Source organism: Thamnophis sirtalis, unplaced genomic scaffold, assembly GCF_051295495.1.
Source record: "Thamnophis sirtalis isolate CommonGarterSnake01/CBP01778 unplaced genomic scaffold, rThaSir2_p1.2 scaffold_5, whole genome shotgun sequence".
Lineage (NCBI taxonomy): Eukaryota > Metazoa > Chordata > Lepidosauria > Squamata > Natricidae > Thamnophis > Thamnophis sirtalis.
The window spans coordinates 39,806,753-39,823,311 of NW_028261385.1; the positions used below are offsets into that span (position 1 = coordinate 39,806,753).

Below are 16,559 nucleotides of genomic sequence, written 5' to 3' on the forward strand. Positions count from 1 at the left end.
CAGAATGTTCTAAATGCACAATTCAAATATTACTACCTGGAAGTGGACATCTTTCCTTTTTTAAATAAAAAAAGTAAACTAAAAAAGCCATTAACTATTATACCCATTTATAAATATCACCTTTTATCTTCAGTTAAATGAAAAAACCCTAGTAAGATCTCTTGAAACTTCAGTCAATCACAGTAGAAATACTGTCTAATGAACAAATGACAGGATCTGTCAAAAGGCAGGTGACTAATTTAAAGGCAGAGTACATTTTTCACCAAGAGCCAATTTGATGATGTTCCTGGACCATTCTTTGTCCTGCACTAGTCCCTAGTTTTCTAGGCAAGATTTTTAGAAGCAGTTTGCCCTTGTCTTCTTCCTATGGCTGAGAGAGAATAACTGGGAGAACTAGAACTCATAGTATCCCCATTTCTAACATGGTGTCTTAACCATTACATAAAATTAGCTCTCAGTGAATGAAATATATATTTATATAAAAATGACATCCCATCTGAATAGGTATTGCTGAGTGAAAGAAGTAGAAATAAAAGGCACATTGCTGAAGTTTTCCTAAACAGGAAACCATCACTATGTCAGATCAGTTAGCAAATGCAGCTCAAGGGCGAGGAGTGATGGATGGACCACAAAATCATATCATTCTTAAACAGCATTTTGTACTCAGTAGAAAATGAGAAAAATTATGAACTATAAGCTACTGAAATTAAGTAGAGAGCATGTCTCATTATAATTTGGTAGGGTTTCTTTGCCATAGCTACAAAAATGACACTGAAAGGAAAGAATAAAAGTCATTCTGGTTTTTCTAAGAATCTGGAAAACCAGTTCTACATTCCATATACATATATACATATATTTTCTGGAAGTGTTCAACTTGATTTGTATAATTTCATATCTAGTAATAATCAACTCATTCTCAAATTTAACTAAGCTGAACACTACACATTCTTGTCTAAATAGATCACTACAGATAGTCACTTGTGTTACTATCTATCTATATCTATATCTATATCTATATCTATATCTATATCTATATCTATATCTATATCTATATCTATATCTATATCTATATCTATATCTATATCTATATCTATATCTATATCTATATCTATATCTATATCATCTATCTATCTATCTATCTATCTATCTATCTATCTATCTATCTATCTATCTATCTATCTATCTATATACACACACACACACACACACACACATACATACAAGAATATGTAGTGTTCAGCTTAGTTACATTTGAGAATGAGTATATATATGATACTTTACACACATAGGACAGCTATGAGGTAGCTTAATGAAATGATTCCAAAAACAGAAGTTGTGCTTTTATTTCATTTTGATCATAAGAAAGAGTAAAAAATCTGACTGAGAAGAAGAAACTGAGATTACATAATTTGTCAGAAGAATGTAAAATGGCAAGAGACTCTGCAATTTCTGACAATATCTTCTAGAAAACAATACACCCTTGCAGATTTTTACTACAATAATTTATCACTATCATTATATTATTCAAAGAAAAAATGAGCATGTAATTATGAACATTTAAATATTATATATGAACTAATTGTTACTTCTGATCTAATAATAAATAAAATAGATGATAGATGATAGATGATAGATGGATGGATGGATGGATGGATGTGTGTGTGTGTGTGTGAGAGAGAGAGATAGCAACAAAGGAATCAATATTTTTCCCATGTCCAGCTTTTAAATGTGAAAATTGTTAATTAAAATGTTAAGAGCTATGCTGAATCAAACCAAAGGCTTAACTAGTCAAGAATTCTAGTCCATCCAAATGCTTTTGGGAAATGTTCAAGGACATAATAGCACTAGGTCTACATAGATTGTATGCAATCTACCGGCAGCTGTTTTGCCTCATGGTTCATATTGCTGTCCTTCATGTAATGAGACTTCTTAAAGAAACAAGTAAATCTGCCTTTGTCAAGTATCACAACTAGGAGGGGCTTCTGAACATAAGCAGAAGTCCCTCCTTTTTTGACAAATGAAAGAAACCACTGCAGCTATTTCAGCAATGAAAAGTGGGCCACTGTAGCATTTTGCAGATCAGCTTTGAAGAAGCACATGGCTTAAGCCTTGGATGAAAGGATGAAACATCCTTTCAAAGATCTATGTAGCCCTTGAAGAGCAGTTTTGCTTATTTCCCCCAGCTTTCATTTAGTAACTAATTTCTAGGCCTTTGAGAAAGTAAAGTGTTCACCTATCCATTTGGGAAAAAATATCTTTCTGTTTTTCATGCTTTTAGTCAATCAATAAACTGTCTAGTATTAACTGACCTATACATTGCCTGGAGAAGGACCTTCCTAGAAGAACTTCAAAAGAAAAGGCTATTCTCTCCTGGAAAAAAACAACCCTCTCATTTAGTGTAATTAGAATTGAATGATACTGTGTCTACAAAAGGTATGAGAAGAGTGGGCAAGAAAAATGTAAATTTTACCCACCTTGTAAGGAAGCTCCACATTGCCATGCCAGTGAGAAGGATGCATGAAAATCCTGAACAGTTCACTGTTGTTATCCAGTCTTCTTTGCTGTTTTTTTTTTCAGTTGACATTGGTATATTGGTGGGTAAGTAATTACTCAAATACAATAATGCTTTCTGGCATACATACTTCATTAAGCAAGACTACAAGTTTCCCCTTCTATTATTTTCTTTGCATTGAATCTTCTTCCTGAATATGCCTGGGTGCTGAGTGTTATGGTTCTGAGTAATGCTACTAATTAGTTAGAGTCTAAATGACTCTAACTGAAGCCACAGAAGTTTCTTGTTTCTCAGTTGCCACTGAGAACATTTGGCATGTGATTTGTCCGAAATTAATGCCTTCCCACATATAGCAAGTCTTCACTTACTGATTCCCTTGCTTAGTCACCATTTATGATGGTGTAAAAATGATTTGTGATCAATCCTTGCATTTGTGATAAACCATTGTAATATGCCAAGTTCATGTGATTGCCCTTCATGTGATCATAACTAGTAATTAGTAATTTAATAAATTTATATGCCGCCCAATCCCGTAGGACTCCGGGCGGCTTACAGAAACAAGATAAAAGTTAAAAAGTTAAAAATAGAAAAAATAAACAATTTAAAAACAACACGGCATACATTCCATCTAGGTGGGGCTGGACCTTGTTCGTGAAGTCAACAGCTCCAGGCCTGCCAGAATAGCCAGGTTTTAGTGGCTTTTCGGAAGCCCGAGAGAGTGGGAAGGGTCCGGATCTCTACAGGTAGGTTGTTCCACAGGGTCGGAGCAGCTACAGAGAAGGGCCTCCCCCGAGGGGACACCAGCCGGCATTGTCCGGTCGATGGTACCCGGAGAAGGCCCAACCTGTGAGATCTTATCGGTCGTTGGGAAGTATGTGGCAAGAGGTGGTCTCTCAGATATCCAGGTCCTAAGCCATATAGGGCTTTAAAAGTAATGACTAGCACCTTGAAGTGCATTCGGAGACCAATAGGAAGCCAGTGCAGCTCGCGAAGGATGGGTGTAACATGGGTGTATCTAGGTACACCCGTTATCACTCGCGTCGCTGCATTCTAGACCAACTGTAGTCTCCGAACGCTTTTCAGGGGCAGCCCCATGTAGAGCACATTACAGTAATCGAGCCTTGAGGTGACAAGGGCATGAGTGACCATTTGAAGTGCCTCCCGGTCCAGGTAGGGCTGCAACTGGTGCACCAGGCGAACCTGGGCAAAAGCCCCCCTGGTCACAGCCAACAGGTGGTGTTTTAACATCAGCTGCGAATCCAGGAGGACACCCAAGTTGTGGACCCTCTCTGAGGGGTGTAAGATTTCAGCCCCCCAGGCTAAGGGATGGAATGTCTGGACTATCCTTGGGAGGCAACATCAATAGCCATTCGGTCTTGTCTGGATTGAGTGCAAGCTTGTTCGCTCCCATCCAGACCCTGACAGCCTCCAGGCACTGGCTTCCAACAGAGTTAATGGACAACATGAATGTAAAATTGAAAGTGACTGTTTCATGATATCTTATTTAATTACCACAATTATTTGCTTAGCAACCAAATAGGAAGTAATATCATAAGGCCATCATGGTTATGAGCTTTTCTACTTACTGAAAGTGACCCTTAAAGACAAAGTTGCTGGTTCCAACTGGGCCACTAAGTGATGACTACCAGCACTTCTAAATCCATTATCATAAATGGGGTATATGAGGTGTTCAGGAAGGGATACCAGCTCTGGTGCAGGGACATGTCATGCCCTTTTAGGGCAGCTCATCCACCTTTGGTCCCCACCTGTCACTCAGCTCTCACCTGTGGCTCCTAGTAGATGTAGCATGCACAGCAGCCACACCCCAGGCAACACCTTCGACAGGCTGGTCAAACCAGATTGAGATTAACCATTAGATCATTGACCTTGATCTAAGTGAGAGAAGGACTTGCCTAGCATGTGAAGAATGATTCTGAAGCATTGAGTGCACAAAACATACTAGAATAGGACAACAGTCATGAAGGTCATCTTTGCAAGTGATGTAGTACACTAAAAGCCCAGCAAGACATGAAAGATGCCCTGGTCAACCCTGCGCCCAGCCCATCTCCAACTGTCTTGACTCTTGTTCTGCTAATGGAGCAAGAAGGAACCTGGGACAAGAGAGTGAGGCTGACTCTGTGCACATCTCCCTCACTTTAATCTAATTCATGCGCACGTCTTGACATTCCCTCAATTGGATGTCAAAGTCCTCTTCGGGCATGATGGATGAACATCATCATCTTAAATAATAATTCCATATAAGGCAAATGCTGTATTAGATTCACTTGAGAAAAATTAGGTTGATTAACAATTGGAAAATAAAGCAAATCCCAAACCCAAAAAGTAAGAACATTTCTTTTTCACTACAGGTCATCCTCACCTTATGACCATTCATTTAGCAACCCTCTGGAATTATGAAAACCATGGAATGTGTGTCTCACCACCGGGAAAACTCTTCAAACTGTCAGAACATTTTGCACCACTATTTATGACCAGTTGCCAAGTGCCCTGTCATAATATAGTCACCATTTGCAACTTTTCCTGTTGGTGAAGCTGGCAGAGAAAGTTGCAAGCTGCTGCCATCTCTTTCACAGAAGTCAGGGAAGAAATCTCAGCCAGAAAAGGAATTGCTGCATTGGAGGGCAAGTCCTCCAATGTGCTACAGAAGCAGAAGTCACATCCTATCAGTTTTAGCCTAAGAATAACATGGAATAACCTAACCAAAATTCAGTTCTTTATTTGGTCATGCCATGTAGACAGAATCTTGCCAAACTAAACCTATAATAGGTTTAATGATATTTGCTCCAACAGCAAATTGCAATTATATCCTATATTTGCAGGTTTGTTTTCTACCTTTTTAACAATTCTTCTTTAATTTATAATAATTTACTTTTAATAGTAAGCATTATCTTTGGAGTTATTATCCCCTCCTTTTAAAAATGTAATAATCAGCATATTTCAACAAGTTAATTTTTATATATTTACAATGAAGCATGACAATTAAAATTATTTTTTTTCGTGCAAATGAAAGCCAATCGGACTCTTACATGGTAAGAAACAAGGGTTGGCATTATTTGCTCCATTACAAATAAAAAAGCAATTTTTAGTTGGATTATAGATGACATACCTGGAAATATAGAGTTTTGGATTAAGGCTGAAATGTGCTGCATTGCCTTATACTGATTCTCATTTATTTGAAAATAAGTTTTTTTAAAGGTACTGTTAAGCACTGAGTTGCTTTCCATTTGTGATACAATCACCCTAACACACAAGCCTGTAGCATTAATCTTCCGATTTATTTACTGCATTTATTTCGTCTCTGTTCTGCAAGAGCTTAATATACCATGCCCTCCTCTTTTTATGTTCCCAATAATCGTGTTTTGTCAGTTAGGCCAAGAGAGAGCCCAGAGTCACTCATTGAGCTTCATCACTGAATAAGAATTTAAATCTATATTTCCTGCCCCCTCCCATTCTAGTTGAAAGTTGTAGAGAATTACACAGGCAACCTTTGAGAAGGAATGCAGCAGTGGAAAAATATGAATTAAACCCAAGAAAGGAAGGTTAAAATGACTCCACCTTAATTCTCTCTCTGGTATATGAGAAAGAAAAAGGAAAATGTTTTGAAGCTTTCAAATTGGATCAGACTTTCATACCTTGTGTTTTATTTTGCTGTGAGTCGCTGGGAATTAGTTTACATTCCAATAGGGTAGACATTTTATAATCAGAAAAACGTATAAATCACTTTTGGTTAAAACACAATGTTTCATAATCCTTTAGGATTACATTGACAGGATAGTTACACGAAAAACAATAAAGCTGCATAAAAGAGAAATAAAAAAATCAAACTACAATATATTTTCTTTTATTGAGGCCTACATTAATTGGTCATTAATGTTTATTATGCAGCTAATAATTGGATAAAACCACAATGCAGTTTGTAAGGGTATTTTCACACATATTTGGAATATTCTATTAGTATTGAAATACTAAGTGCAGTAGCACTTAGATTTATACACCACTTCACAGTGCTTTACAGCCCTAAGTGGTTTACAAAGTCCACATATTTTCCCCAACAATATGGGTCCTCATTTTACTGACCTCAGAAGGATGGAAGGACTGATTCAGCCTTCAGCTGGTGACAATTGAACTGCAAAAACTGCTGGGAACCCTGCAATACTGCAATCTAACCACTATGCCACCACGATTCTGATGAATGAAATGCAGTTATTTTAAATCAACTGAACATTCCAAAGAATATTGCTCCCTTCTGTTTAATGTATTGATGCCAAACATACATCAATAAATATTAAATGTCACTCATGAAAATATCATTAGGGAGGCTTGGAAGCACTAGCCCAATAAAAATTAATCAGTATGTCATAGGAAATATAAAATGAATATTCTTAATACCTGAGATATACCATTATGCCTAACTTTTAAGAAATAGATAAGTTATATGCTGAAATGTCATATTGATCTTTGGATCCTTTGTAGAATTTGGCAACAAGAATGCTTTCCAACATAATATAGAATACATTTAGTGTAGAAAAAAATGAATGCATCTAATGCTTTTATTGTGTAATGTATGCCCAGACACTTCTATTTGCTTTTCTTTCATGTTTTGCGAACAGGTTCTTTTGAAGGCTCTGGATAACTATTGACTACTTTATCTTATTGGACATAACATGTATGTTATTTAAGTAGAGCCTCCAGTATAATTTCTGAAATGTTACTGAAGTGTTTCAGTTTATGGTTTCCTTCAATAACTTACACACATGCATACAGCAAACGTTTTCAGGCAATCTTAACACAATTGTTAATAAGGCTATATGTAAATTAGAACATAAGAATAACAGGGTTGGAATGGAGCTTGGAAGTCTTCTAGTTCAAAACCATGTTCGAACAGGAAACCTTATATCAGTCTGGGAAATGGTTTCCAATCTCTTCTTGAGAACCTCCACTGATGGAGCAGTCACAATTTCTGAGGCACCCTTATGTGTATAACCAACATTTTCTCCTCCCTTTTCCCTGCTTTTTCTCCTACCTTACCCCAATTTAAATCCTACATCAGGTTAGCCACTCTCTGCACAAAAGTTTATATCTTTTAATAGATTTGTTAATCATAAAAAAACCTGTTGCCAGGCTGATGTTTGCCACCACCATAGTCTACTAAATCTTCCAGAACACTTTATTCAATGAAGTTCCACTCTTCTGCTTCATTCCTCTGCCAAAAGTTATTAGCTTTTCACCAACAACATAGGAAAGGATTCATGTTAAACAGAATTTACAAAAACCAATTTCCTAATAAATATGACAGAAGAAAAACAAGATCTTACGTTACATTATTTTAATGAAAATGTGGGAATGCAAGCTTGACATCTATTTAGGCAGATGTCTTTGCTTATCCTTTTGAAGTATGAATTTAAATTTCATTCAGACTTGTTCATAGGACTCAATTACTATCGCTACCTCTTTTTTTCTGGCTTGTGCCTTCAACAATAACGTGACAGGCATGAATCTTTTGAGTAGGAATATATCATGCAGTATAAGTCTGGCCTATGATAATACTATATTAACAACAGAATTCGGTATGCATTTTCAAAAAAAAAAAATCACAAATTTTACAATATACTCAGAGCTTGGCCTATACCTTATGCATATATTAAATCCAGGTATAAATGGGACAAGAATTTTAAAAAAGCAAGATGGCAAATGTGACATTGAGGTGCAAGCCCTGTGCATTATCTTATCACTATAATCAACTATGTTATATGTTGATACGTACAATTCATTATATAATATGAAAGTGAGAAAAAACTAAAAGGTGAGTTCCTAACAATGCACTACCTATTAAAGTATAAAGCAAAAACTGCAGTTTAAACTTTCACAATTACTTCATTAATTCATTGCAGCAAAAGTAATAGATTACCAAATATTGTGTTTCTTGATCCCTAAGCAAATTTTGTTTGAATGGAGAAAAAAAATAAGTGTAATCCAAAATATAGTTCATTCTCTCTTTTATTCTCTGTCTCTCCAAAATATTATTACAGTAGTCATCACTTAATGACTAATTGCTTACTAAATACTAGTACTGGTAGTAATGACTAAGTACTGTCACATTGAGAGTCATATATCACCACCATGAAATAAACCATGCTATTCATGATGTCTCAGTGCCCAGAGGCTGTGGGACTTGGAGGAGAACAAAGGATTCATTTCAGACTGAATTGCTTGAAATTTTGGAGATCATCTGGATTTGGGAATTTACTGTCTTTAATTGGGATGGACTGCTGTGAAGGACAGATTCCTGGAACAAAATTGCAGGCAATTGTGCTGCCTTCTTTCCCTTCCATTTGAGCCTTCCTCCCAGCATAAACATAGCAAGACTTCACAATAAAGTTGCAGTGTTAACACATGTGTGGGAAGAGATCTGTGTTTTGGAACTCTGTAACCACTAGTTCAAGGGTCCAATTTGTTTTTGACCCTAGTCCTTTTTTCTTTGCAAATTAAGACCCAGTGAAATAATTACAACTTGTATTGTTCACTAAAAGTAACATTAAACTAAAAGTAACATTAAACTAAACTAAGTAAATTAAACATTCCATTCATAGATGTGTGCAAAACTATCCTAATTAAAGTATAGCAGCCAGGGTAATTATGACTTCCAAAAGAACAGAGGGGAACATCCACTGTCCATGGTACTTCTTTCTCTGTGGTGGCTTTAAAGGACTACCGGTACATATTGGGAATGATCCAATTATTATTAAAGAATTGCTTCTGTTGTACCTGGAATTAGCTATAATTTTGCCCCCTTCTACTGCAAGTTATACTCACCACCATCCTCATCTATCCTCATAGTCTTTGTAAATACTTGTGTTCTGGAAAGAGACTTCAGAATAAAGTTTCAGTTTCTTTATGACCTTTCAACAGCAATGAAAAATGTATATAGGTTTTGTCAGCTGAGATTACATAACAGACCACATACAATAATTGCTTGTTATTCACAAGCCCTGCCTAATTACTTTATGCAAATATATGTAGATTTTGTAATAACATCAAGACTAAACAATGTCCTTGTATACCTGTGGAGATGTTCCTCTGAATGCTAAATTAAACTAAAATGAAAATTAGTCTCAATAAATGTCTCTTTAAATAATGCTGCTGTGTCAAAATAATGTCATAGGATTTTGTGGGAAATGATGTAGTGATGTCCAGTTGAAAGCATTCTAGAAAAGAACATGAAATTGGTGTTCTGCATTCTACTAGGGAAGATCACGGTTTTAAGTTACTTTGAAAATAAACCATTAATAAATGTATGAATATAGTTTAATGTAAGTTTATCATATTTATCCTACAAAGGTGATGTACAATTTAAATAAATACCCACTAGAGATATAATCAGGTGAAGATAAAGTACTAGTTAATTTCTTTGAATGATACCCATTGTCATGATTAATATTAAAATCCAGTCCATCTTATATCACAATGTGACAGATAAATTAATTTAGACCAAAGGTGGCTATCTGCACCCTAGAGCTTCATCCATTATAGGTTGAACCTATAATTCAACTCACAGAAACTTACTAAAAATGTAGTTTTTAATAATGAATGAATATGTTATGTGGGGAGGGGGTATTTAAATTTAATTAAATTAAGCCACTGCTTTTAAGACTGATCTGGAACCTGCAGAATTCTTCATAAAGGCCAATTGTGCCTCGCAGCCTCTTCTCCACATATTTTGTATATTCTTACAAAAGCTATTGAGCATATCCCATATTGGTCTTGATTTCATCTGAAGGATATTATTGCCAGCGGATTCCCACTTCAATCTTTTTTGACTTACTGTTCCTCTTCTTTCTTCTAAATGTACATGACATTTTTCCAACAGAGAAATTTGGTTTTTTGTCAGACTTTTCTACTTCATGTACTTCATTAAAAATTCTGAACTAATGCTGCCAACTGCTTTGATGGAATCTAATCTTTCCTCATAAATCACCATGGATTCGTATCTGTATAATGCATTAAAATAATAAATATGCCACTTATTTATCTAGTTTTAATGTTTACAGTAAATCTTTTGGCCAAATCAAGATTTTTTATTACTCCTGTGTTGCAGAAGGGAACAACATCTGGTGATTTGTCTTAAATTTCTGCTAACATTTGTAGCAGAAGCAGAATCCAAACCAGAGATTGTCCAATTCCCATCTTTGTCTCTGAGCTATATCAGAATTCTTAATAAACTTTCTTCTTATCACATGGCCATTATATAAAATATTTTGGTATAAGGATCCTACTTCATTTGTAACTGCTTTCTCCAAATAGCTAAGCCTCTAAAGGTCCCTATTGAACCAGAACAATTAAAACTTAATATCTTCCCCATCTACTAAGGAAATTCAGGAGACACATTTGCCTAATTCCTATATAAGCACAACTCCCATGCCCAATTGAGGTTAATTAACCAGATATGAGCTTGCTTCGAAGCTTTTGTCTTTAAGCTTCTCTGGGGAATAGCAATGTGGTTCCTGGAAAGAAAAAAATGGTGCTTGAAGTGAAATATTTCAGTTTTAAGAAAGAAAAAAAAATCACGTCCAGACACACTCATACTTTTAGATATATAAATAAACCAGACTGATTATTTTAGTTACTTCTGGATATCCAGAAAGCTTTTTCTAATTTTTTTCACAGCTTTTTTCTCCAAGGCTTCATCTCCATTTTATATGACTCTATCTATTACCACTTTATTTCCACTCAGACTTAAATCAAATCCTTCGTTTTCATGTATATTTCAAATAAAATCCTTTTCCCCCAACTTGAAGAACCAAACTCCTCTTTCCACTTTGCTGTTGCGTGTCTTGATACAGATGTTCAAATCATGTAAATAAAGGAAGCTTATAAAGATCTATTCATAAAATTGTAAACTTTGAAGAATGGATGCCATGAGATCAAGCTCATCTCAGGTAAGTATTTGCAACACAAAATGCAACTATAGCATTCCTGACAATTGGCCACCCAAGGTATGTTTAAATACATGTACATAGAAGTGCATAGAATAATTGTTGAAGTTCTTCTAATCCAACCCCCTGCTTAAGCAGGAGACCCTATCCATTTCAGACAAATGGTAGTCCAGTCTCTTTTTGAAAGCCTCCAGTGATGGGACACCCATAACTTTTGAAGGCAAGTTGTTCTATTGGTTGATTGCACTCACCGTTAGGAAATGTTTCCTAAGTTCTACTTGCTCCACTCCTTGGTTAGTGTCCAACCATTGTTTCTTGTCTTGCCTTTTGGTGCTTTGGAAAATAGTTTGCCCTGTCTCCCACCTTCCCTAGTAATTTGTTCCAATTGTAATAACTCATGTCATTGAAAAGTTTTCCTTAATGTGCTAGAAAAATCTGCTTTAGTAAGATTTTTTCCACTTTTCCAGAAGTTTCACTAAATTCACTGTGGCTGACTAATAGGCAAATGAGCAAAGGACTGTAGTCATAATAATAAAAAAGAAAAGTAGTAATAGCAGAGAGGATAAATCTAACTAGAAACTATAATCTGATTTATGTTGTAAAATGATGACCTAGCATTTGAAAAGAAGGAACTGTGTAGATTTGGATTTCTGCAAAAGTAAGACCTTGCTATTTCTTGGAAAAAGAATTCATTCAGGGCTCAAATAGATGTAGAACAACAGTCTTATATAATTTGCCAACTCTGAGAAATTCAACAGAATAAACCTTCTATTCTACTTCCATATTGGGATCCTTTTTCCTCTATGAGTAAATGTTTTTTTCAAGGATGATTCAGCTATTAAAAAAAATAAAGTTCAATGAAATCAATACTTATTTTGTGACAGACCAGCATGGGCATCATTGCTTTGCTTGACCTTCAGTCAAAAGAGCAGTGATACTAATGCTATTCTGTCACAAAATTCAAGGGTGAGACAAGAGTAGTATTCCAACTTTTAACCTCATTCTCATAACAGGTACACAATGTTATCAAAAGCATGGCAAAACATATTTTCAAAATTTATGATTTAGGGTTCCCTTGTACAAGATTAAAAAAAATTACAGTTCAGGGGTGAATAAAAGAAAATCAAATTGCAGTAAGAAAAGAAATGATTTCCTTTATCAAGGCTACGCAATCTATAGCTCTAAGCTAAATTCAAAAACCTTTAAAACTATTAAGTTCAGACCTGTTCAAGAACAGTCTGTCTTTTTTTCTGGCAGTCTACTGTACTACAGGAAGAGAGAAAGAAATAGAAAGTAATATAAAAGAGAGCAAAAAAAAGATATTAGGAAAAAAGGGTATCATCAGAAAAATGGGTCTCAACACTTGTTTTGGCTACCTATTGCTTCCTTCAGTATTACACTGCAATTCAGCATTACTTTTTTCATCCTGCCTAAGCCACCATCTGATTTTGTAGGCTCAAAAGATTGCTCTGAAAGTAACACACGGTGTAAGAAAAAATATGCATGGTCTTATTTTACAGAAAGAGGTTGTAGTTCAATGTCCAAATAATTAATATCACCATTCAAGTCTGATTGACTAATTAGGTACCATCAAGTTAGAATGTATTTTCTCCATTCTGCCTATCCCTAACCTGTTCTTTCAGGTCTTTCAATGGTGCACTCATCGTCACTGTAACTGAGTCCATCCACTTTTCTGCTGCTATCATTTTCATCTCTTTTCTTCCATCTTCTTCCATCGTTACCAACATTAGAGAGAGTAAGATCTTCCTACAATCTGTCAAAGTAGGATAATTTGAACCTGGTTATTTGTGCCTTTCAGTTGATTTATTCAATGATCCTTTTTTATCTGATTGTTTGCTTTCATATTATTCATAGGACTTTTCTCCAACAACAAAGTTCAAAAGCATCAATACTCTTCCTATCTTACTTTTCAAAATAAAACTTTTACATTCATAGCAAATCACAGGGAATACCATGGCTTGAATGAGTCTGATCTTTGTAGATGCAGACAACCTTGGTATTTGAATATCTTTTCCAAAGCTTTCATGGCTCCTCTATCAAAGTGTTAGTCTGCAATTTATTTCTTAACCACTGGTTTCTTTACTGTTGGTAGTTGAGCCTAAAAGCAGGAGCTATCCACCATATCTTCATTGACAGGTCTAATTCTATTCTATTTTATTCTGTTGTTCTAAATGTTGCCAAAAGTTGGGACTCCTTTAAAATTATTTTATTAACATTTTAATGTGCTCCTTGACTTTTATTACTAGAGTTTGCAGATCCTTTGAGTTTTCAGTGACCAGGGTAGTATCATAAGCATAGCACTTGTTATTAATGTTTTTTTATTCACTTTTAAAACCACACTCACCATCTAATACAAATTCCCTTAATACAGATTCAGTGCATAAATTGAATATACATCCTTATTGCACTCCTTGACAAAATGGGACCAGTCTGTTTCACCATGTTCTATACATACTGTGGCTTCCTAACCTGCATATTGGAATAGGCATAGCACTTATATACTGCTTCACAGTGTTTTACAGCCCACTCTAAGCAGATTACAAAGTTAGTATATTGCTCTCAAAAATGTTTGGCTTTGAAATGGAGATTAGCCCTGCCCCCTAGATTACTAGCCCATATGTGCAAGGGGAACCTTTATCTTTACCACACTCTAACCATCCTGGGTCTTATAAGTTATATAAATTTCTCATTAAGAGAATGAAATTTTCTGGAACTCTCATTTTTATGAGCACTTTCCACAGTTTGATGTGATCAATACAATCAAATCCTTTTTTCTAATCAATGAAGCAGACAGTGATTTATTTTCTATATTCTTAGCATTCTCAATTATTGAGCTTACTAGTAAAGCTAGTTGGAATACCCGGCATCTCTTTTTTAATGAAAGGCTTTAAATCATTTTGGATGATCCTAAGCATTATTTTGCTAACAATATTGTACAATAGTTTGCACAGTTTATTGAATTTTCTCTTTTTTTAGACCTTTTCCAATGTGTTGGCCATTGTGTCATTTCCTAGATTTGCTGGCAAAATTTTGTTAGAATTTTAAAGTATTTTTTTATCACTTATAGAGCACTTGAGCAGTCAGGAAGGCTTTGAGAAAATTATTTAAATACCAAGATGTGTTTATATGTACAAAGATCAGAGTCATTCAAGCCATGGTATTTCCTACGATACTCTATGAAAATAAAAGTTAGTTTTTGAAGAAGCAGGATAGGAAGAGTATTAATGCATTTGAATTTTGCTGTTGGAGAAGACTCCAATGAACGTATACTCTGTGAACTAATAAACAGTCTTACCCTCTTTCTCACACACAAAATATCTGGACTTAATTGCCTTTGATTCTTTTAGAATGTGCTCCTCCCTCCTGGAGATCCAGTCTATCACATGCCATTGAAAATTGAAAATTGACAAAGTTAGATTGGAAAAGTTAGTGCATAGCATCTGTGCTTATTCTCTATATGCCCATCCTATATGATTCACATCAGAAACTTAATCTCTGCATGGATTCATATATTTGAAAGATTATTCCATCTTAGAAGATCTATGCAATTGTAATTGCAGATATCCACATTTCTGTGAATTTAAGAAAGAAAGTAAGAGTCAGAAAGTTTTTAATCGGGAGAAGATAATGAAAATGGTATTCTATGCCTAAATTAATGCAATATACATTATAAATCACATTTTTTTTGTATCAGTGGAGGGGTGATTGTTAATGTCAATTTTATTTTATTTTTTCAAAAAAGGTCTCACCAGGTAAAATATGATGAAAGATATCCTCATTGTTTTCAATGATATATAAGTGATATTGACTATATCTGTTACTGCAGCTACTAAAAAATTATATGTTCAACCTGTGATCCAAGTAGGATTACTCCTTCTTCATTTTTAATAGCCTAGCAGAAAGAAAAAGGGGAAAATACTGAAGGGCTTATCATTTACTTGATGCCACTATTTGAGGTGATATGTATCTTGTCAGAGTCCAAGGTCATGATCATGGCTGATGTAATGAAATCATCCATCCAAATACTGAAGATTATATCCACTAAATCATCCAGAAAGGAATTTTTTGGGGGGGTGGAAGGAAGAAGGGAGTAGGATGTGTTCTTAAATTGGAAGGATCTCAAAATTGTGACATCAGAATTAATAGTATCTTTTGATGTTTAAACATTTTCTCTTTCCTTTTTTCCAATGTGAATTTTCAACCACAAATAGTAGTATCTCAATTTAATCACATTTGAAATTAACATCTACATGGTGTCAAGTTCGAAGCGCACTTATGCTGAACCATAGGTGAGGGAAGGGGAAAATTGAATGTGGGCTCCAGACTTCAAGAAGATCAGCCGTGAGACTCAAGGACACTTTGGCTGGTGTTTACCAAGACCAGAGACTTTTTCTCATAACAATACAGTTATGATGAAGGTTTTGCCTTCATCAGTGCCAAAATGATGTACTCAATAAAGTTTTGCATTAAGAGATTGGAAGGTCTCGATCGTGCTTGCTTCATCTGAGTTCATCAGTCAGAATGTTGACACATGGCTAACATGGGTGTGAATGTACTGTATGTGTGTCCAAAAGAGGTTCAGTTTAGTTTATTAAACATAAGGAAACTATGTATTCTTTTAAAAATAGGTGTTTCTGAATATACTAATAAATAAATAATCTTTCCTTTAAAACATTGTGAGTTCCTCAGTTTATAGGTAGTCAGTACTTTAAAAGCCTGTACCTTACTTCAGGTCAAAGACAACTGAACATTTTTATACATAGGTAACATCACTGTATACATTACTGCTGCAATATACTTTTTTCTTGTAACCATCATGCATATATACATGTACATATATCTTATCTACAAAAAATGAATCAATCCACTGTACCGTGAAGGTTTCTTTCTTGAAGCTAACATCATGATTTATTACGCTGGCCAAGTGTGAGTTATTGGATAGATACTTTTCAACTTCTCAGTCTAGGGCTGAGAGAAAATAACTAGTCAAAGTCACCCAACTGGCTTCTGTGCCTAAAGGAGGAGACCTGATTCTCCTTGCTCCTAGTCAAACTATTACATCACTATATCAC

The 16,559-nt window shown here is 35.2% G+C and overlaps 1 pseudogene; it reads right to left on the bottom strand.

Annotated features, from left to right (window-relative positions):
* LOC148045337 (uncharacterized) overlaps positions 1 to 13,202 on the bottom strand; it is a 32,455-nt pseudogene extending 19,253 nt beyond the window's left edge.
* Between the last annotated feature and the right edge of the window lie 3,357 nt (positions 13,203 to 16,559).